Source organism: Octopus sinensis, linkage group LG3 (genome assembly GCF_006345805.1).
Source record: "Octopus sinensis linkage group LG3, ASM634580v1, whole genome shotgun sequence".
Lineage (NCBI taxonomy): Eukaryota > Metazoa > Mollusca > Cephalopoda > Octopoda > Octopodidae > Octopus > Octopus sinensis.
In genome coordinates, this window is record NC_042999.1 from 65,117,224 (window position 1) to 65,139,451 (window position 22,228).

Here is a 22,228-nt window from a genome sequence, read left to right on the forward strand (position 1 = left end):
ACATACGTATACTTTACAACTGAGATGCATTCATATTTGTCTTATTTCATGAGTTTAATGAAATCTATATAATATACTTTATTTCTAGTTTGCTCTGTTTTTGTCTACTTCAATACTTGTTAGACAATGTTCATGCTGGGGGCATCGCCTTGAACGGTTTAAGTCAATCAAATCGATCGCACTACTTATGGCTAAAGTATTGTATTGATTTTATCGATCTCTTTTTTTTTATCAAACTGCTAGGTTACGGAGACATACACAGACTAACAATGGTTGTCATGATATAGGAAATATTATGTTATACACTACCGATTACTTTGAAACACTGCAGAAATTCAGAAACAACAAAGGACTCTCGAACTTGCCCTCACGACCTGCCAGAACTAGTAGCTAAATTACTATGAAACAATGTCTATTGTCTTTAAGATCTAAATGATTTAATAAATGATCTTGTCCAGAGAAAGAGAGAGAGAGAGAGAAGAGAGAGAGAAAAGAGAATGAAGAAGAAGAAAAGGAAGAAGAGAAAGAAGAAGGAAAGAAAGAAGAGAAAGAAGGAAAGAAAGAAGAGAAAGTAGAAGAGAAAGAAAAGAAAGAAGCAAAGGAAGAAGAAGACAGAGAAGAGAAAGAAGAAAAGGAGGGAAAAGAAGACAAAGAAGAGAAAGAAGAAGAGAAGAAGAGAAACAAGGAACGGAAGAAGAAGAAAAAGAAGAGAAAGAAGAGGAAGCAGAGAAAGAAGAAAAGGAAGAAAAGAAAGAAAGAAAAAAAGAAAGAAAGAAAAAAAGAAAGAAGAAGAAGAAAAAGAAGAAGAAGAAGAAGAAGAAGAAGAAGAAGAAGAAGAAGAAGAAGAAGTGATATATTTATGAGTTGACTACTTTTTGTCATGTCTGCTCGATAAATCCCAACTTATAGTCTAAATAAAACATTACCACAAAGAGAACCAGTTAGAGGCAAACGATGGACTCAGGTGCGTATAACATGATCTGATAATATTTATATGAATAAGTAACTAGGCCACCTGGACAATGGGGAATAAAATGTTCTTGTTAGAAACAGAATAAAACGCCAATGGCAGATTCAACTTTAAAATTCACAAGTTGCTGTACAAAATGTGCAATCGTTCGGTGGTTTTAGTTGCTATGTGTCCCTCAGTATGGTCTATGAAGTTATGGAATCAGATTTTAAAGCTTGGATAAAGTTTTTTATTATTGTGTCATGACAGACCATTTATTGTCCTTATTTGCAAGACAGACATTTCCATGTTGCAAATGTTGCCCTCAAAGAAAGGGAACGATTGATGACATTCCGCTTCATGTGTCGTTCTAGGCGATGGTGTAAGAATTCAAAATGCCAGGAAAGGTTCCACGAAGCAGGCGTCCTGTCTGAGGCTTTAGCAATTCTACAATTCCAAAGCGATGGACAGTGCAATGTTTATTTTAAATGTATAGATATTCGGTAAAAGGGTTTAAGAAAATGAAAACAATGTACCAAGGGAAATTGGTTATCGGTCTAAATAAATATCTAAAACACGGCCGGTGAGATTTATATTTCCTTTGATATAGAGTTTAACAAAGTTTATTTACATAAGAATTTATTTAAAGACTCCGTATGAATTAGAGGCGAAACTGGTATGATTTGAACTCTGACAATAAAGAACCCGATCTAATACTGCAATGTCCTATCTGATAATTTAAAAACGCTGCCAAATGTTCCGCCTTAATTTTAATTATAATTCGTAATAAATATCTAAAATAAAACTATTTTGATAGATAGATGAAATTATTCCTGGTACAATTATATGAGATATTTTCTAATGAGAAAAGCAAACCTCCGAAAATAAGTTCAGAGGTTAAATATTTAGAATATGAAATTTTCACTGTTCAGAATAGGACTGATTGCCCGCGGATACAAATGTTATCAAATCAGATCAGATTGACTTAGAGCTGATAATAAGATTAAGTAAATTACAACGCCGCAAAATAAGAAATATAAGCAATTGTGCCAAATATATAGAAAAGTGCCTGTTACTTTTAGATACACTGTTTCCTTATAGTTTATATAATCTCCAGTTATTTCTCATAACTAAAACTGATTTATAGTTTGAGGTTCTTTTTCTTACGTTAAAATATTATTCGCTCGTTTTTTGGCAGTTTCTTAAGAATATATATTAAATATGATGATGATTAAACCCGCTGTCTCCAAAGTAATGTTTACGTTTTAAATGTTATAGAACAACCATTTTGTTTACATTCTTAAATCGTTTCAATTGACGTCACGCCAAAATTATCAAAACCAGTTTATAATAAAGAATATAAAAGGTGTTGTTCACAATGAATAACTAAGGAATTATGAAGACACACTTGATATAGTTTCTTTACAATTAATATGAAATGCGTAACCTTAATGGAACAAATACTTTCAATGATATCAATTAATAGCTTTCGTTTATTTTCCGTAGATTTTAGAGTGCTTATTAGAGAATGAGAAGAAAACAAAAGATTTTGAACTTGTCGCCCTTAAGGAAGCTTAAAGCTGAATAAGAGTACTTCAGAAAATGAAGTAGCATTTTGATCAATAAATATTCAAGTATTTTAAATAATTCTATGTAAAATACGTGTTTTGGGGAAATTTACAGTTACATAAAATAAAATGACTGCCATGGGTTTTCAATAAGGACATTCACTGTAATATTCTCAATAGTGTTTCATAAAATAAATGTTCAAAATTACATTAACTCTTAATAGATTTCTCTAATGCTGCCGATATATATTTCCATGGAATAATGTAATTGCGGAGGATTACATAGCAAACGAGAAAATCCCTAGAGCTGCATAAATTTCTTAAGATAAGACAGCTTCGTTTCTTCTCTTAGAATATTTCATATCAATTAAGAGGCGAGTTGGCAGAAACGTTAGCACGCCGGACGAAATGCGTAGCCGTATTTCGTCTGCCGTTTCATTCTGTGTTCAAATTCAGCCGATGTCGACTTTGCCTTTCATCCTTTCAGGGTCGATAAAATAAGTACTAGTTACGCACTGGGGTCGATATAATAGAGTTAACCCGTTTGTCTGTCCTTGTTTGTCCTCTCTGTGTTTATCCCCTTGTGGGTAGTAAGGAAATAGGTATTTCGTCTGCTGTTACGTTCTGAGTTTAAATTCTGCCGAGGTCAAATTTGCCTTTCATCCTTTTGGTGTCGATAAATTAAGTACTAGTTGCGTGGTGGAGTCGATCTAATCGACTGGTCCCCTTCCCAAAATTTTGGGTAGTCAGTTCTGGGTAGTAAAGAAATTGGTATTTCGTCTGCCGTTACGTTCTGAGTTCAAATTCCGCCGAGGTCGAATTTGCATTTCATCCTTTCGGGGTCGATTAAATAAGTACCAGTTACGCACTGGGGTCGATGTAATCTACTTAATCTGTTTGTCTGTCCTTGTTTGTCCCTTCTGTGTTTATCCCCTTGTGGGTAGTAAAGAAATAGGTATTTCGTCTGCTGTTACGTTCTGAGTTTAAATTCTGCCGAGGTCAAATTTGCCTTTCATCCTTTTGGTGTCGATAAATTAAGTACTAGTTGCGTGGTGGAGTCGATCTAATCGACAGGCCCCCTTCCCAAAATTTTCGGGTCTTGTGCCTAGAGTAGAAAAGAATATATACCAATGCATATATCTAAAGCATATTTTTGAAACGCTGTTGGGGATCCCCAGTTTACTATTTTATTATGTGGACCCTGGTCGAGGACAGCTGGTTTAGAGTATAAACAACGTAGACACGCCGTCTGTATGCAAAACAAAGAACGAGTAGATAAGGCAGTGTTCTATTTTTCAGGGAGCATTAAACAGCCAACTGCAAATAGTTATGCAGTTAATATGCGAAAATATTGCAGAAATGAATCGGAAATGAAATTTTACAGGTGAACATCAAATAGAAGTGAAATTGCACAACGGAATGAAATTGCACACCGGAAACAAAGTAACAGCTATATATGTATGTATATATATATATATATATATATATATATATATATATATAATATATATATATATCAAGAGAGAGAGAGAGAGAGAGAGCGGTTAAAATAGCCTCATTAAGAGATAGAAAATAGCCAATGAATTACTGATTTGTTGCCTATTATTTTGTTGTGAATAGTAATATGCCTAAAATAATAGGTTTACGTATAAATCCTGGTTTATAAATATTCAAATTAAAATCCAGAAAATGGAAGGGTAGCATTAATATAATTTATTAACTGCAAAAATTCAGCAGGGACTTTAATTTTTGTGTATATATATATGTGTGTGTGATTTTTGGGGAGTAATATGTATATGTCAATTACTGTGTTGAGTAAAGTACATTCACAGTTAGGCTTACCTGGTGTCATCTCAGAGCTATATTCTGAAGAGTTTCTAAATAATTGTATGGCATATTTCATTGCTGGGTATAGAAAAACACACGTATTTAGAGAAATAAGTACTATGTCCCTAAACAAGAACCATTGCAATTTAGAAATACTTATGTGGTGAGGTAAAACTAATATTATTTAAGATAGTTTAGTTAAATACATTGTATAACTCTAGGCATATATAAGTTTTATTATAACCTCCTCATTGAAGCATAAATGCTGAAGTAATAATGGGGTGTATAAGAAAACAAGTTCAGTTAACTAGTATTCGATATGTTGGATTAGGATATCCACCATTCTCATTTTGATATCAGACATTCCTGGCGTATACCAATTATACATCAGTAGCGTATTTCTGACATCCGATCGTCTGTAGCTTCTGTTCAATTAAGGGAATACCGTAAAGTATATTTTTGAGGATTTTGACAAGTCAGGAACGCAGACCCTTGCCAGTGGAGTTCTCTTTCTGAGGAATCTATCGCCTCATCTGTTCGTATTTGCAAGTATGCAAAACACTTCAAAATGCTGTAAATTTAGCAACCTGTTAAATTCTTTGTCTATTTTATTTCGTTTTCCCATGGTATTGGTATGCATTTTTTGCGTTAAATGTGTTTAGTCAGGTTCTGCTCTAGATTACTGCACGCTGAATAAAATATGCTGAGGAATAATCTTTTCGTTTATAAATCGATAACACCCATGGTGAATGATTCTAAGTTTCATACAAGTCCAAACATACATGAAAACATCTTCAGCTGTTATTCATACATTATTTAATTAATGTCATTTTAGGATTGATCGAGAACCTATTTCTAGCAGAAACGAGTAAATGCAATCTGTAAAATAAATAATGAAGAGAAGCTGATAATTTGTGCTGATAGTTTGTACTGATGAACTGCAGTGTAAAGTTGTACTTTTGGCAAAAGTCAGTATGACTTTTATCACGTATACAACATGGACTCTGGGATTAAGAAGTTACCTGTTTTCCAGTTCGATTCCATTTTGGGGCATTTTAGGTTCATCTGTTCTACCTTCAGCCTTGTATGTGAAATTTCGTTGACAGAATCTGTGCGAGGCTTTCAAGAAATCTCGTTTCCCTTTGTAGGTGACAGACTTATTTCACAGTGTAGTCTGTCACTCACATCAATACTACAGTCATCTTAAATTCAATCCACTACTTAGCAAAAATTCGGATTAGATTTAAGATCTGATAAAAATTTACATTTCTTTCACGAACCCCAGACGTCCCCACTAAAAGGATGATTAGAACCTCGCATCTTTTGACTAAACGCATTAAAATTTTCAAGACCATATTCGTTGATATTTTCATCGTCTCTTACAAGGTCTGGGTATCAGGTGCTGACTAGTTACACATGCCAGCGAGACCGAAGAGATGCTTCGTGTTATTTCAACCTGCTCTATGTCTTCCGAATTCAAGTAGCGCTGCATCCAGCTTCGATTTTTATTCTTCCAAGGTGAATAAATTAAGGAACTAAGTTAGATAGTATCGAATAAACCAATACCTTCAAAACTGCTACATCTGCTTTAGAAGCAGTTATGATGTTTCCTACGATTTTAGTGAGATATTTAATAGACTTTTACCGTGGCATGTCGGAAGATGCAGCAGAAACACTTGATTTGACAAAGAAACCATTAGCTAAAGTACAAGTATTGCATTACACCAGCTCAGTTCAGTCAGAAGTGAAGACCTATTTCTTACATTTATTTCTAATTCTCTAGGCGAATGTATTGTTGCTATTTCTTTCAACTTCCCGTCATCTCTGAGTACTAGAGATTTAGCTATACAAATTTAGCCTTTACTTGCTAACATAATTTTGTTATATAGCTGAAAACCAAAACGTATTCATGCGTTGGATACTAGACTTAATATGTTAGCCGACTGCACACAGGCAGGAGAGCCATGTTGAATGCATGTATCTAAGACAACCTTGCTGCAAGTATTTGAGACATCATTCAATTTGAGGAGGACATTTTCCATTCCATGTAACAGTCTGATATCTTTGGAATGACGACACACCATTCAAACAAAATTTCCCCAGTTTTCATCTAGTAGTAGTAGTAGTATTAGTATTAGTAGCAGTGGTGGTGGTGGTGGTAGTAGTAGTAGTAGTAGTAGGCCACGGAATAAAGTATATTCTATGAAACACGTGTTTTTGTTTCTCATGAAATAATAGATTTTTCAAACAAAATACACTCCACTCTCTATCTCCCCCTCTCCCTCTCTCTCTCTCTCTCTCTGAAAGTTATTAAAAACAAGTACATTGTTTAATATTGTATATTTCTTTTATTTTTCGCATTTTCATTCTTTCAGCCATATATGCGTTTGATTTTTGCTGTTTCCGGAAAACAATGATACCAAAGAAATAATCAAGTATTTCTCTCAACCATTACATCATAGTTAGTTGTTTATATCAAGTTGTAAATGTCTCTTTCTCTCTCTCTGTCTCTGTCTCACTCAATACTGGAAGTATCATTTTTTTTAATGATGTGACATTTCTGATGCAGCGTTATTGTACACCACTTTAGATGCAAGTGAACATATTTTAGTCGGTAACTTAAAAGTACCAGATAATGGGCTTCATCAGCATTTCAACAATACAGCATTAACACTTTTTTTTACATTCATTTAGACTGTAGAATGTTTTTGTGATAGTAGTTCCACACAGAGACAATCTTCAGTAAAAGAATACTGTTTATGCTTCATTTATTTATTTTCTGGCACTAAAACTTAGCAGTTTCATAGAGAAACCAGGTGAGCAATTTAGCAAGCGGACATAATTTTCATTCCGACCAAATCAATATAATAATATGTATGTAGAGTTCTCTTGTGACACAGACGTATTTTTCTCATGAAATTCGTCATCAAAGCAATACGTTCGCCAGCTTTAATATTTAATATTCTATTGGTATACTATTTCTATTCTTATCATATAATTTTATCCTCATAATCAGTTTAAAGAAATTGAGCCATAAGAAAACATCTCAAAATAGTGATTCTATATCAGATCCTATGCTGAATATTTCCCATTTTGCAATAATTGTATGTCTTAGAATATCTTTTAGTATGCGCTTTAAAGATTTAAGTGTTGCAGATATAAGAATCAGAAGTGATCAACAGAAATTGTTGTAAGATTTGCTTTGCCTTTCAAAGCAACTATTTTGATATTACATTTAAAAACAAAGTAGTTATAAGTATATATATATATATATATATGTGTAGGAAAATGAGATGTTTCTATTTATAAATTATCGATAGCGTATGTGGTTGAACTTAAAATAAATTAGACATTGTGTTCTAGTATACAAGAATACAAGCAACACAATAAACCTCATACATATGCATTTATTCAAATTCTACTTCTACAAATTTAAATCGAGGAGATATGACGCTGTGACGCAAAACTGAAAGACAATAATAGCATCTACGAAAAATAAAACAACATAAGTGAAAAAAAAAGAGCAAAATCAATGAATAAGATCAATACCGTTTTTAGTGCTTTATAGATTTTGAGAATATTTTAACACAATAGATATTGAGTTTGTACTCTTGTGGGCTAATAGTTTAGAGATATGAATGGAACCGGGATGGAATTTCGGTAGAATTTATTTTGTTGAAAGAGGGATTGGGAAAGAGTACAAAGTTATGTTGATGGAATATAGTCGATGAACTGGAAAAATGTAAATGTATCCATTAGATTTTTATTGATGTTATGTAATATCAGAATGTTTAATGGATTAAAGTTTCTTTCAATGATAGTAGATACAATGATGTTGAACAATAAAGAACAGTGTGAAACTGGTGGTAGAATATTATCTTACAATTTTACTTGCTAGGTTTACATGAAGTGGGAGGTGCTCCATGGTCTTCGCAAGCATTCCGATACCGGCGAAGAAGAGATCTGTGACTTGATAAATAATTGATTATTAACTGTGTTAAAGTGGTTTTAAGTTTTAGCACAAGGCCAGCAATTTCGAGGGAAGTGAGTCAATCGGTTACATCGACCCACTTCCCAGTTGCTACATATTTTATCGATCCCGAAAGGAAGAAGGGTAAAGTCCACCTTGGCGGAATCTGAACTCAGAACGTAAAAACGACGACAAACCGCTAAGCATTTTACCCGCCGTGCTAAAGACTCTACTAACATGTCACCTTTCGAAATTTATAAATAATCATCCTTTCTACAATAGGTACGAGGCCTGAAATTTTTTTTTTTTTTGGTAGGGGTCGAATACATCAACCCCAGTAAGCAATTGGTGCTTAATTTTTCGACCTCGAAAGGATGAAAGTCAAACTCGACCCTGGTAATATTTGAACTCAGAACGTAGCGACGGGCGAAATACGACTAGGCATTTCGTCCAGCGCGCTAACCATTCTGCCAGCTCACCGCCTTCATTAATTTATAAATAATCCTTTCTACTCTAGGCACAAGGCCTGAAATTTATGGAAGAGGGATAGTCATTTACATCGACCCCAGTGCGCAACTGGTACTTAATTTATCGACCTCGAAAGGATGAAAGGCAAAGTCATCCCCGGCGGAATTTGAACTCAGAACGTAGCGACGGGTGAATACCTATTTCTTTACTACCCAGAAGGGGCTAAACACAGAGAGGACAAACAAGGACAGACAAACGGATTAAGTCGATTACATCGACCCCAGTGCGTAACTGGTACTTATTTAATCGACCCCAAAACGATGGAAGGCAAAGTCGACCTCGGCGGAATTTGAACTCAGAACGTAACGGCAGACAAAATACCGCTAGGCATTTCGCCCAATGCGCTAACGATTCTGCCAGATCGCTGCCTTTTAATTTATAAATAATGGCTACGAAATACATGGCTATTTTTCAGGAATAAATAAATAAATAAATAAATGTTCAATAGCATCAAGAATGGACTTTGCTTCATGTGAAGCGGTGTGCGTAACAGTAGGTGAATTTAACACTATGTATGATTGTCTAATTTTTCCCCGCTGAAAAATGCCTGAACATTTGATAAGATCTACGATGCTGTTAGAATTAGTGAAATAGGCGTAGTTTCATAATAATAATTGCCATGTTACTTAACCCTATCGCTTTCTGTGAAACAATCAACGTCTTTTCTCCACAGTTCTTGACACTAGGCTATAAGGCATTCGTCTTCCAGGTCTCGTTGGTTTGGAATTGTCGTCGATGTTTCTGTAACTTAAGCGCGTACATTTTTACTCCTGGATAGAGAGAGAGAGACATTATTCATCTGATCTCTACGCTTTGAGCCGCCCAGCATGAAAGGCCCTACAAGTAGAATGCACACCACTGCATAGGTCTTAGGGTCATTAAGGCACACGTGCCACCATTCAGCGAAAAGTACTTGTGGTGAACACGACACTGTATTTTATTTTGTATGCTAATGGATTTAAGTGGTTAGTTTTTATGAAAATGTTATATTCTTGAAGGGAAATCATGTAACTTATTGGTTAGGGTATTCGACACACGATCGTAAGGTCGCGAGTTCACTCCTCGGCGATGCGTTGTGTCCCAGAGCAAAACACTTTATTTCACGTTGCCCCAGTCCACTTAGCTACTAAAAATGAGTAGTACTTGAATTTCAAAGGGCCAGACTTATCACATCCTGTGATCTCCCTGAGAACTGCGTTAAGGGTACACATGTCCATGGAGTATTCAGTCACATGCAAGTTACTTTCACGAGCATGCTGTTCTGTTGATCGGATCAACTGGAACACACGTCGTTGTAATAGACGGTGTGCGCCACAACACACCAGTATTCTTTAATCTATGTTTCGGTGTTGTAGTATGTAATGGCACCTTGGGTTGGTGTTGTCACATTAGACAGGCATACTTAGGGAGCGATCAAAGCTCTGTGGGAGATATTTCTTCCTTAACTGCTATTGTGTGAAAGACTAATGGCGCATCTGTTCGTGCTTGCTCTTTCGATTGGAAGCTTAAACTCTTACGCAGTTAAATTCCAACATTTCGCTTTTAAGCTTCCATACTGCGTCAAGCATTTGGTTCTCTGGTCTGAGCGTAGCTTGTTACCATTTCCCTATTAGCCGCAGAGGTCTTGAGATGAGGCATGGGCGCTGCACGTCTTCTGTTTAAATCAGAAAAATAAAACTAGTTTATTAGAAAGTAGCAGTATCGCCCGGCGTTGCTCGGGTTTGTAAGGGAAATAACTATATAAGCATTTTTAGAGACTTACTTCCCTTATAGATGCCAATTCGGGCTATCTTAGCCATTTCTGTTTTGGTGTCTTCAAGCCATGAAGTCGTTGTTCTAAAAGAACGCTGGTCTCCTTGACAACGCTTTACAACGTTGATTTCCATACACTGCCTTCCCCACAGCTTCACGAGGGAGGGAAGAAGGGGGAGAAGCAAACACAGGTGCAGGTGTTTGAGCATGGACGCCAACTCCGCCGTCATCGACACACGAAAAATTATGCATTAAAATGGAATAAAAAATTATGTTAAATTATTTTAAAAATCGTAGACTCATCGTAGACGCGCGCTAATAGCCAGTAGGGCTCGATATTAATCACGACTATAAGATACCCGAATTTGGTTAAACTGCACCGCAAAATGTGGGAGGAGTTAGGAATCTAAATCGAAGGGGATAGACACTCACACAACTAGAGTTTTATATATATAGATAAAGCAATAATGCAGAGAGCTTTATATAAAGTGAAGATAGAATTTATAATGCAATTAATGGTTATTTTTCAGAGGACTGCCCCATCTACAAAGCAAAAACAGTTTTATAAAAAGTATTGTAAGAGATCAGATATCGCCATGTCTTTGGCAAATGTATCGTCAGCAGGAGTGCGTCAGTGAAGCTGTAGTGGTTGTAGTAGACGTGGGAGACGTTGTAGATGTAGAGATACTAGCAGCAGCCACGTTGTAACCGTATTAAGTGTAGAGACAGGAGCAATAACTGCTCAAGTGAGGCCGTGTCAATGACATGTGGGATAATGTTAATGCATTAATACTAGCCGCTGCTGTAACAGCGTCAGTGGAGGCGCAATGGCTCAGTGGTTAGGGCAGCGGCGTCGCGGTTTCGATTCCCAGGCCGGGCGTTGTGTGTTTTTATTGAGCGAAAACACCTAAAGCTCCACGAGGCTCCGGCAGGGGGTGGTGGCGACACCTGTTGTACTCTTTCGCTCCAACTTTCTCTCACTCTTTCTTCCAGTTTCTTGTCCCCCGACTTCCTACGCAACCTGGATGCGCATTCGGGGGTTGACCTGCTTTCTCTTCTGCGGGTCTTACGAATAGCAAAGGACCAACGTTTCGGACTTCTCCCAAAGGACGAAGACCGCTTCGTTCAACAAACAAACAAACAAACAAACAGCAGCGTCAATCGTAGTGCTGAGAATCGTAGCGATGATGGTGATGGCAGCAGCAGTATTAGCGAACGTAGCCACATTAGTAGTAGTAGTAATAGCTCCACCACCACCAGCAATACCACAACCACAATCACCACCACTATATGCAGCAGCAGTGGGGTGTCAATGAAGGTAGCAATAGGCATTGGTAGTTACATTGTTAGCAGTGTCCACCACCACAAACATCGTCGTCATCATCATCATCATCATCATCCACATTATGATCATCTTCAGCAGCAGCAACGGTACTAGCAGCAATAGTCACAGCACTAGTAGTAGTAGTAGTGGTGGTAGTAGTAGTAGTAGTAGTGGTGGTGGTGGTAGTAGTGGTGGTAATAGTGGTAGTAGTAGTAGTAGTAGTAGTAGTAGTGGTGGTGGTAGCGGTAGTAGTGGTAGTAGTAGTAGTAGTAGTAGTAGTAGTAGTAATAGTAGTAATAGTAGTAGTAGTGGTGGTGGTAGTAGTAGCCATGGCAAAGTGAGTCGTAGTTGAGGGATTATGCAAGCCATTGACCTAATTCCGATCGGCCATTAATATGCGGATCTAGTTTTTCCATAAGCATGATTTTTTTTAATATGTAAATTGCATATGTACCACTCCTTCATAAAACAAAACAAAGATGCATTTATTGTCAACTACTTTCTCAACCGGATATGTATCGGTCGGGTGTGTTGTCAACATAGTAATCAGCAATTTGGCATATTGTAGTTAGGAATGTGTGTGTCCTTGTTAGAGCATTTCGCCCATCTGCATGGATATGGTCTAAAGTGGACAAATCCTATATTGTGCTTACTTATCAACGGAAGAGTCCAGTGTAATCCATGAGTAGGAGAGGTGCAGCCGAAGTGTAGGAGTCCGAATGTAGGAGAGTAGCAAGTCCATGTAGTATAGTCCAAGAAAAGTTCGAAGTGTTATGAGGTGGAGACAAGATAAAACTGGTGCGATCACGTGAGCGTGTAATATGTAGTGAGAATTTACAAAAAAAACAACAAAAGACGAAGACGGATGTATCCTGATCGCTAACCACTATACCTTTTTTATTTTCTCTCCCTCTTTATTTCTCTTTGCTATTTTTTACTTGTTTCAATTATGTGACTGCGGCCATGCTGGACCACCACCTTTAGTCGACCCCAGGACTTATACTTTGTAAGCCTAGTACTTATTATATCGGCTTTTTTTCGAACCGCTAAGTAACGGAGATGTAAACACACCAGCATCGGTTGTCAAGCGATGTTGGGTGGGTGGGTGGGTGGGTGGGACAAACACAGACATACAAACACAGACATACAAACACACACACACATACATATATATATATATATATATATATATATATATATATATATATATATATATATACATGTACATGTATACGACGGGCTTCTTTCAGTTTCCGTTTACCAAATCCACTTACAAGGCTTTGGTCGGCACGAGGCTATAGTAGAAGACACTTGGCCCAGGTGTCACGCACTGGGACTGAACTCGGAACCATGTGGTTCGTAAGCAAGCTATTTACCACACAGCCACTCCTGCGCCTCCTGTGTTCCTTTCTATTGAAGATCGTGGGCTCGAAATGTAGAAGACTTTCTCACTTACCGAGCGTTAAACTAATACATCGTCTTTTGTTCTTGTTTTAAAATTCTCACTATATCGTATTTATCTTTATACCTTCTCAGTTTATAGTTTGTGTTTATACTTTTTTATTTCATACTTGTCTAAGTTGAAGGCACGTAGCTTAATTGTTAGGAGTGTTCAGCCCGCAATCGTAAGATCATGAGTTCGATTCCTCGTGGCGCATTGTATCCTAAAGCAAGACACTTTATATCATGTTGCTCCAGTTCTCTCGACTACCAAAAATGAGTAGTACCTGTATTTCAAATCCTTGTCATATTCTGTGTCACGCTGAATCTCCCCGAGAAGTACGATAAGGGTGCTTCTGAAATTCTGAGTCACTTGCACGTCAATTTCACTAGCAGGCGGTTCCGTTGATCGGATCACTTGGAACCTTCGTCGTCGTAAACGACGAAGTGCCACTGTGTGTACTTGCCTCAGTGTTCTTCGTGAAGAAGAAACGTTCATTTGTTTATACTGTGGTTATTGAATTTATGCAATATCGATATAACAATTGTTTCTACTAATAATAATAATACTACAATCACCTCTAACAAATAGCATCAAATCATACCGTTATGTTTTAAGCTACTCTTTTACTTGTTTCGGTTAGATGACTGTGGCCATGCTGGAACAACGCCTTTTTAGTTGAGCAAATTGACCCCCCGGACGTATTTTTTGGAAGCCTAGTACTTATTCTAACGAACTTTTTTTGCCGAACCGCTAAGTTACGTGGATGTAAACACACCAGCCTCGGTTGTCAAGCGATGTTGGGGGTACAAACACAGACACACAAACACATACACACGCACATACATATATATATATATATACATATATGTATACATATATACGACGGACTTCTTTCAGTTTCCGTCTACCAAATGCACTCACAATGATTTGGTCGACCCGAGGCTATAGCAGAAGACACTTGCCCAAAGTGCCACGCAGTGGGACTGAACCCGGAAGCATGTGGTTCGTAAGCAAGCTACTTACCACTCAGCTACCCCTACGCTTATAAAATGTGTGACGCTTACAGCACCTAGATTTCCCAAGCGGTCACCCTTCTACGTACTAACTAGGCTCCTCGTTACTTAACTTCTGCGATCGGACGAGAACCAGTTCTTTCAACGTGATATAGCCGTTTGACTGTAAGTTCTTCTATGATGGGTGACCTGAGATTGAAGAACATCCCAACCACCATGATCAAATGCCAATATTATTGTGAACGTAAGGTGGAGAGCTGCAAGAATTTTTAACATTCCGAACCAAATGCTTAGCACTATTTCAAATTCCACCGAGGAGTACTTTTCCTATCACCTTCTCTGAATCTACAAAATAAGTACCACTGTACCACTTGAACACTGGAGTTGATGTAATCGAATAACCTACTTCATCCGAAATTGCAGGCCTTGTTTCAAAGTTTGAAACCAATAAAATCCTGAAGATAATCTGGTGAAATGGCAGAATCGTTAGCAAGAGGGCGAAATGCATAACATCTCCTCCGTCTTTATATTCTGAATTCAAATTACATCGACTTCGACCTTTATCTTCGCGGTCGATAAAATAAGTTCCATCTGAGCCCTGGGGTCGATATTATTGACTTATTCCTTCCCTAGAAACTGCTGGCCTTGTGCCAAAATTTGAAAGCTATATTATCCCGAGGAAACACCATGAGCATAAAAAATTTTTTTTTCTACTCCAGAAATATAAATATATTTGATTTTGCAAATTTAATTAATTGTTTTGTGGTCGATACAGGAGACAAGATTTATTTTTCAGTAGCCTCAAGCGTTTTAGTGTTTTCCTTTTTATTTTCATGGTTGTGGTAAAAGTGAAGATGTGTAATCGTGTTGTTAGTGTGTTGCGCTCACAATTTCGATTGAGGTTTCGATTCTTGGACCCATGGTGCATTGTTTTCTCCAGTTCGCTCAGTAGCAAATAAAATCCAAAATTATGCGAGACGGGCCGACGTTTGGTTTTTGTGGGGAATGTGCTCATGTAAGTGACATATAGGTCATGGGAACCGAGTTAAGGTCCGGCCAAAGGTCGTCCTACAGCTCATCTCATATCTAAATAAGTTTCCAAGGTCATTGATCTAATCACTAAGGGTTGCTAGTCTGACGGTGGCGAAATGGCAAAATCGTTAGCAGTAGGGTGAAATGCCTAGCAACTTATCGTCTGGCTTTACGTTCTGAGTTCAAATTACGCCGGGGTCGACTTCACCTTTCATCATCCGGGGTTGATAAAATAATTACTATTTGAGCACTGGGGTCGATGTTATCGACTAATTCCTTCCCCAGAAATTGATGGCCTTGTGCCAAAATTTGAAAACATATAATCCCGTGGATTTGATTTCAGAATTAATGGGGAAAGCGTAATTTTTCTTTGAGCGAAGTAATTAATTTCCCGTTGATCTAGCGTACTTAGTCAAATGTTAATGCAGTTTTCCCGAATTTTGTTAGTGACTTTGTTCAGCTACAGGCGAACCGTGATTGAGAAGATGTATGACCAATGGTGTTCTAGTTATGATTTACACAACACGTAATCACCCGAGGTAAATTTCTCCTTACATCCTTTTACTTAAACTCCCTGCTCTCTATGGAACGTGGACTGTCGGCGTCAATTCTCCACTCTTTTCAACTCTAGGCTCTCTTTTCTACATCATTGGAAATTTTTGAGCGTCGACATCTCCCCTTCCTATGGAAGGCCTTACTCTTCCAGTTCTCGTTGCCTTTGAATTATCAATTCTTGTGTAAAATTGCTTTTTGTATGTACGAGTGTTGGCTTTACGCAAACATATTTTTAACTCTGGGAAGATGTGATCCATATTAGTCTGGTATTTATCTTTTGACCAACATTGAGAGGCCCTACGATGAGCTTATGCTCCACTGGCTTAGCTCACAGGGTCATTGAGGCATACACGCCACAACACCACACAAGGACTGGACCTTGTGGTTGTTTTCACCTAAAAGAATGAAACTTACCACGAGACCCACTACAATAAGGACCAAGACCATTATTAGAGTTCGTTTCTCTTTACATTTTTTCTCTGTTTATGGATTTTGTCTGTATTTCAGAGGTCCAAACGTGAGAAGATATGTGACATTAATTTATCCCCATAATTCCGTTAAGAGCACACGTATCTGTGGAAAAATCAACCAGCTTCACGTTAATTTCACGATTAGGGATTCGAGAATGAACTGAACAACTGAATTAATATAATCAAGCCCACAGTGAACACACCAGTGTACGAACTCCGGAAACTTTGCTACTTATTTCCTGCAAGACGTAACTCCTTTGTTCTCTTTTCAAATATGGCATCATCAGGGATAAACGAATAAAGCTTTCGCCAAAAAATTTATACAGTTTTATATCCATTTCAGAAATGCTTTGACATTATATTGAAGAAGCCATTGTCAGAACTAGAACATGGAACCGCCAGAGCTGCGAAGTGAAAAGAATAATACAATCTGCCAGGTTCTATATCACTGCTGTATTGCTATAGAATCGTTGCTTCAGAGCGACAAAACTACTGCTTAAGTAATATTGACGTTGAGTTCAAAATTCCATTTCGATGTTAGATTATCTTGGAAGATTTGTTTACAACGGAAATATATTTAAGGAAATATTCATATTTCTCCATATTTTTACACAGTCTCAAGAGAGCTGCACATGTTGAAATGTCGATATATTAAATGGGTGAGAGAGCAAATTCTTAATGATATTTGTGTGCGGTTGATATAGTACAGGTTTCAAATATATGGATCTCGTAATGGCTGTTAACATAGTAACGATTCACTCACACACGCACACGCGCACATACGCATAAATACGTATGTATGTATGCGTATATATATATATATAATATATATATATATATATATATATATATATATATATATACATACACATTTACATGGATAAACACACGTACACGTACTCATATATGTGCATGTGTGTGTCTGTAATGTGCGTGTATATTTTGTATGTACACGTGTTTATATGTATATTTATACCGATAAGGGTACACTAGGTCAGAGCATACATAAATATAAGATCATCTGAACCAATGGTAATGTTTAGATTTAGCCGTTTCACAAATGCACACATGGGGTGTACACACACAGAGACACACATCCATGTGTATGTTTATGTTTGTATATGAGTGGGTAGAGTTAGAGAGAAATATATGTGTGTGTATATATATATATATATATATATATATATATATATATAGAGAGAGAGAGAGAGAGAGAGGAAACCGATTTTTTTTATACAGATGAGTTAGTAAATATGTACACAAACCTAGTAAAACAGACATTTGATAAATGAGGATATCAAGTATCAACTATATTCTCATCTATCATTGATACAGAATAAAAATTTAAGTTCTAAACTACTACCATACGCAACACACATACACATACAATGGTTGTGTCTCTCTCACTCCACTCTCTCTCCCCCCCTCTCTCTCTGTATATATATATATATATATATATATATTTCTGTGTCCTCACACATTTCACTTCTGTTTTTTCTCTCTCTCCAGGTTCTCACTGCCCCATTCTCTGTTTCATCTTCCTCCTCCTCCTCTCTCTCTCTGTCTGTTCCGGCATTACACCTCATCCCTCAATGTATCACATCAGTGGCTAACTAATATTAGGTATATTAGATTTACTAGCTTGAGAATGAGAAGGAACAAGCTTTATTTTGTAAAATATAAACTACAGAAAATCTCATCAGTGTGATTCGCGAGGACGTGCAATTCTCCATTTGTTCTCATTTTGCTACTTAAGTCATCGAAACTTTTTTCAAACTTTTCTGAAGATTGAAAAGGGCAACATTACTGGCGCTTAGGAAATTATAGATGACAATTGTTAGATTAAGAATGTGAAACTTGACATATATTGAAGACATAATTGAAATCAACTGCAAACCCAGAAAGTTTGTGGGAGACTTTTGCACAAGTCTGTATAATAATATCCTTTAAACGAATTACATGTAGCAAAAGAGAGAAGGTGGAGACGATATATATCAGAGATGATGGCTGTAAGATGACAGAAGTGGAATAATACGGAGGACCGGATACGCAGTTATAAATCTTTTATCTTCTAATATTTAATTATTTCAGTCATTGAATTGTGGCCATACTGGGACACCACCTTGTAAGGTTTTAATGCTTATGTTATATATATATATATATATATATATATTTTTTTAATCGGGTACTTTTTTATCGGTTCCGTTTGCTGAACCGTTATACTACGGAGACGAAAAGAAAGCATCGCCGGTTGCCAAGCGGTAGGATGGGGTTACCTACAAAGGGGAAGGACTTTTAGTTGAATATATCGGCCCCAGTACTTATTCTATTATCCTGCCGAACCACTTATGCGCAGGGACCTGAACACACCAGCACCGGTTGTCAAGCGGTTTGGGAATCAAAAACGCACTCATACACGTGCTTACACACACACACACACACACACACATATATATATATTATATATATATATATACATACACACCTACGCACACAAACACACGCGTACACACACATATACACATAGTTAATGGGTTTCTTTCTTTTTCCGTCTACCAAATCCACTCACAAGTCTCTGGTCGGTCCTGAACTATAGAAGAAGACTCTCGCCCAAAGTACCACGCAGTGAGACTGAACCTGGAACCATGTGGCTAGGAAGCATGCTTCTTATCAAACAGCCACGCATGCGCCTATCTGATTAGTTTCCGTTTTATTATTTTTGTTTTTCTTTCATTTTCATCCTTATCATAGAACCTTCAGCATTAGTACATCCGTCGACAACCATGACTGGCCTTTGGTATAATGGAAGTTAATTGTAACTTTGATGAATGTACTTATCTGGGGAGTAGTTTGTAAAAGGGCTGTGTGAGTTATCAAATGGTACTTAGTGCAACGGAAGTTTCGACAACCAAATAATAAAATATTGAAGTAAAGTTAATAGTTTTTTGTGCGATTTTGTATGGCGAGCGCTTGTCTTCTACGCTGTAATTGCTAAATGTAAATTTTATCAATAATATAATTCGTGCTATAACACATACACAGATGGACACAGACTGACATACAGAGAAACAGATATACAGACTAACAGACATACAGATACACACACACACACACACAGTGTTTTATCATCGGAGTTATATCGGAGCCTACAGGCCTGTGGTAGTGTCCTAAGTAATCATATATCGATGAACAAGTATGACTGCTTCTATCCAATTTTTTTTAACGGCGGGAATTAAAAGTAAGATATATTAACTACAAAGATAATACATTTCATCAGACACAAACAGACACAGACACACATGCAAACGCACGCACACACACATATACACGTACACATACACACTATTACTTATATCTTGAGGGAACTGTGGTGTATTTCGGTTTGTAAACTGTATAAGCAACGAGAGTACAAAATACCCACAAACTTGAACAAGACGCTAGTCTGTTGTAAGGATAATGAGGTCGATAATAACATCTAAATCTAAAATAAATTACTAAACCGATGAGCGAAACGGTGTGTAACAGACGCTGGTTGTATCTGTACAATAGATGAATGTTGGCTTACCTCAGATGAGGAAGAATGACTGGTACTCCGTCGGTTACGACGACGAGTGTTCCAGTTGATCCGATCATCGGAACAGCCTGCTCGTGAAATGAACGTGCAAGTGGCTGAGCACTCCGCAAACACGTGTACCCTTAAAGTATTTCTCGGGGAGATTCAGCATGACACAGAGTGTGCCAAGGCTGGCCCTTTGAAATATAAGTGCAACAGAAACAGGAAGAAAGAGTGGGAGAAAGTTGTGAAAGATTACAGCAGAGTTCACCAACCCCACCTGCCGGAGCCTCGTGGAGTTTTAGGTGTTTTCGCTCAATAAACACTCACAATGCCCGGTCTGGGAATCGAAGCCGCGATCTTAAGACCACAAGTCCGCTGCCGTAACCACTGGGACATTACGCCTCCACAAAGTGTGACAAGGAAGAATGAGAACGGAGTAAATGACAATGTGATGCAGATGCATGGCGTTCTACATTAGACAGAGAAAAGGCGATGGATGCGATCGTATGGCAAATAGATGGCATATTACTGTAGATGGCGATGGCTTTATAGTATGTGAACGGGACTACAGGTCATATAATGAGGCTAAACAAGTGGGTGTGTCTATAATATAACTCAGCACAATGCTGAGAGGAAGAACGACAATTTCTAGTATTCAAAATCTGGTACTAAAGATGTACATGTTAATGACCAAGACGGACGAAGGAATAGAAATAAAACAAGTCTTTTACGTTTCGAGCCTACGCTCTTCAACAGAAAGATACGTTCTAGAACATACTTTCCTCAGACGATTTTAAATCTTTTGCAATTTTATCCAACTTCAAGTTTGTGAAAGGGCAGAATTTGTTGGCACGCCGGGCAAAATACGTAGCGGCATTTTGTCCGTCTTCACATTATGAGTTCAAATTCGGCTGCGGTTTATTTTGCCATTCATTTTTTGGGGGTCTATATAAAATAAGTACCAGTTGAGGATTGGGGTCAATATAATCAACATTTTCGAACTTTCTGGTCTTGTGTTAAAGTTTGACACCATTATCATCCATTATTTTCTGTTTACTGATGATTTTAAATTTTAAACAACCTATGACAAACAGTGATATTTATTATTAATATTTATTATTAATATGTTCTGATAGGTTTGAACATGAATATCTGATGGCTGTTGCTATTAAAAATCGGAAAGCATCTTCTCCCATTACTTCAGATGTAGTTAATACACACGTGATTCACAAGTGTAAGTAGATTTCTACACACGACGGTGTTTCGCCCGCGTTGTGCGCTGTTCCAGTCGAAGCTACCCCGGACTAACGAATCTCCTTACACCGGTGAATCACGTGTGTTATGAACACATATCGCTTTAAGAGTAGACATGCGCATGATATCGAATAGGAATACCAGATATTCAGGTTCGAATATGCTAGAACGTATTAAAAATGAATAGTTAAGTTATTGTTTATATTCTCGCTCTTCAGCGTGCACCCCATGAATTACTAACCATAGAATGAGTTTTTGTCTAATTAATGCATGGACAACCACAATTAATCGATTTTTTCACAAAGCTGTATTTCATATCAGAGACCTCATTGTACAATCAATTTATACTTTTGGCGTGGGTAGTTCTGGTTCCAGTCACAGCTACTGAAGCAGAAGATAAAGAGAAAAGATAGCCACACATTATGGTTATATCGATATACAGCACTTATCATGGTGAAAGAGCAAAAACGTTCAATAAAATTGTTGAACATGAACTATTAATTTTAGTCATGGGCGTGGCTGGTTTTGGTCTTATTCAGAGTTTTATAATAAAAAACAGAGATAGGTAGATAGATAGATAGATAGATAAATAGATAGATAGATAGAGAGAGAGAGAGAGAGAGAGAGAGAGAGAGAGAGAGAGAGAGAGAGAGAGAGAGAGAGAGAAATACTCAGGTGGGATTAGAATTAATTGATAAGATAAACATTAGACGTTTAATAGGCGCAGGAGTGGTTGTGTGGTAAGTAGCTTGCTTCCCAACCACATGGTTCCTGGTCCAGTCCCACTGCGAGGCACCTTCTACTATAGCCTCGAGCCGGCTAAAGCCTTGTGAGTGGATTTGTTAGACGGAAACTGAAAGAAGCCCGTCGTATATATATATATATATGTGTGTATGTATGTATGTATGTATGTATTATGTATGTATGTATGTATGTATGTATGTATGTATGTATGTTTGTGTATATGCTTGTTTGTCTGTGTTTGT

The 22,228-nt window shown here is 37.3% G+C and overlaps 1 pseudogene; it reads right to left on the minus strand.

The window, feature by feature from the left end:
- Positions 1-14,419: 14,419 nt before the first annotated feature.
- LOC115210101 lies at positions 14,420-14,538 on the minus strand (annotated as a pseudogene).
- Between the last annotated feature and the right edge of the window lie 7,690 nt (positions 14,539-22,228).